The sequence below is a fragment of the Nyctereutes procyonoides genome, unplaced genomic scaffold (assembly GCF_905146905.1).
Source record: "Nyctereutes procyonoides isolate TBG_1078 unplaced genomic scaffold, NYPRO_anot_genome, whole genome shotgun sequence".
Classification (NCBI taxonomy): Eukaryota; Metazoa; Chordata; class Mammalia; order Carnivora; family Canidae; genus Nyctereutes; species Nyctereutes procyonoides.
Window position 1 is genome coordinate 79,616,017 of NW_026575146.1, and position 2,435 is coordinate 79,618,451.

At 40.5% G+C, this 2,435-nt stretch overlaps 1 non-coding gene across 1 annotated transcript; it reads left to right on the plus strand.

Annotated features, from left to right (window-relative positions):
• The first annotated feature begins 260 nt into the window (after positions 1-260).
• LOC129501148 (U6 spliceosomal RNA) lies at positions 261-369 on the plus strand. The gene has a single exon (XR_008662688.1). It is a non-coding gene; the product is annotated as a U6 spliceosomal RNA (small nuclear RNA).
• Positions 370-2,435: the final 2,066 nt, after the last annotated feature.

The window sequence follows — 2,435 nt, forward strand, 5'->3', positions numbered from 1 at the left end:
ATGGTAGGGACGCCTGGGTGGATCAGTTGGTTAAGCATCTGCCTTCAGCTCAGGTTATGATCTTAGGGTCCTGGGATCAAGCCCTGCATCAGGCTTTCTGCTCAGCAGGGAGTCTGCTTCTCCCTCTCCCTCTGCTCCTCTCCTCTGCTCTTGCTTTCTTTCTCTCTCAAATAAATAAAAATTTTAAAAAATCTTTTAAAAGATGTATATAGTATGTTTTAGAGAATCTATTTAAAAATAATTTTTAAATACAGTGAATGATTGCTCACTTTGGCAATACATATTCTAAAATTGGAACAATACAGAGAAGATTAGCACGGCTCCTGTGCAAGGACCACACACAAAATTCATGAAGCATTCCACATTTTTTTAACTATAGAGAACAAAGAGTTTCTGGAGGGAAGGTAGATGCAGGGCTAGGTTAAATAAGTGATGGGTTAATAGGGCATTTGTGATGAGCCCTAGGAGTTGTATGTAAGTGATGAATCCTTTTTTTTTTTAAGATTTTATTTATTTATTCATGAGAGATAGAGAGGCAGAGACACAGGCAAGAGGGAGAAGCAGGCCCCATGCAGGGAGCCTGATGCGGGACTCGATCTTGGGACTCCAGGATCACGCCCTGGGCCAAAGGCAGGTGCTAAACGGCTGAACCACTCAGGGATCCCTGAATCGCTCAATTCTACACCTGAAACTAATATTACACTTTATGTTAACTGGAATTTAAATACAAAACTTGAAAAAAAAATGTAGTGAGTGAGTGAGGAGAGAATCAAAATGTGCCACGGTGAAAAATCAACTAAACACAAAGGAAAGCAATAATGGAGAAAATGAGGGACAATAAAACTACAAGATAAAGGAAACAACAAAATGTCAAAAGTAAGTCATTATCAATAATCGCTTTAAATGCAAGGTGATTAAACTCAACCAAAAGATGTAAATTGGCAGAATGTATATAAAACAGAATCCAACTGTGTACTGTCTACAAGACATTCACTTAAGATCCAAGAAACACACACACACAAATCCAAGAAGCATAAGTTGAAAATGAAATGATTAAGAAAAATATTGCAAATACCAAGATAGAGCAGGAAGGGCTATACTAATACACAAAATAAGCTAAATAAAAAACTGCTACAAGGGACCCCTGGGTGGCGCAGGGGTTTAGCGCCTGCCTTTGGCCCAGGGCGCGATCCCGGGATCGAGTCCCACGTTGGGCTCCTGGTGCATGGAGCCTGCTTCTCCCTCTGCCTGTGTTTCTGCCTCTCTCTCTCTCTCTTTCTGTGTGACTATCATAAATAAATAAAAAAAAACTGCTACAAGAGACAAAGAAGGACATTATATAATACAATGATAATGAGGTCAATATAGCAAGAAGATATATCAATTACAAACGTGGCAAACATCTGGGCAGCCCGGGTGGCTCAGTGGTTTAGCGCCGCCTTCAGCCCAGGGTGTGATCCTGGAGACCTGGGATTGAGTCCCACATTGGGCCCCCTGCATGGAGCCTGCTTCTCCCTCTTCTTGTGTCTCTGCCTCTCTCTCTCTCTCTCTCTCCCCCTTGTGTCTCTCATGAATAAATAAATAAAATCTTTTAAAAAAAAAGGTAGCAAACATCAGAGCTCTGAAATATATGAAGCAAATGTTGACAGAATTGAATGGAGAGACTTCAGTACCCTACTTTTTTTTTTTAATTTTATTTATCCATGAGAGACACAGAGAGAGGCAGAGACACAAGCAGGGAGCCCGATGTGGGACTCGATCCTGGGTCTCCAGGATCACGCCCTGGGCTGAAGGCAGCGTCAAACTGCTGAGCCACCTGGGCTGCCCAGTACTCTACTTTCAATAATATATAGAACAAACAGGCCATCAATAGGAAAATAGAGGACTTGAGAAATACTGTAGGTAATTGGACCTGACAGATATACAGAACATTCCACCCAACAATAGAAATTTTTTATCAAGTGCACATGGAATATTCTTCAGGATAAACCATATGTTGAGCCACACAACAAGTATTAATAAATTTTAAAATATTGAAACTAGAATTCGGTAGCACAAAGAAAACAAATCAAATATCTGGAAATTAATCAATACCCTCTTAACTAATGAGTTAAGAAATCACAAGAGAAATTAGAAAATATCTTGAGACCAATGAAAACAAAAACACAAACTACCAAAATTTGTGAGATGCAACAGAAGCAGTACTGAAAGGAAAATTTATAGGAGTAAATGTCTATATTAAAAAGATTTCAGGGGATCCCTGAGTGGCTCAGCGGTTTAGCCTCTGCCTTCGACCCAGCGCATTATCCTGGAGTCCTGGGATCGAATCCTGCATCAGGCTCCCTGCATGGAGCCTGCTTCTCCCTCTGCTTGTGTCTCTGCCTCTCTGTGTGTGTGTGTCTTTCATGAATAAATAAATTAAATCTTAACAAAAT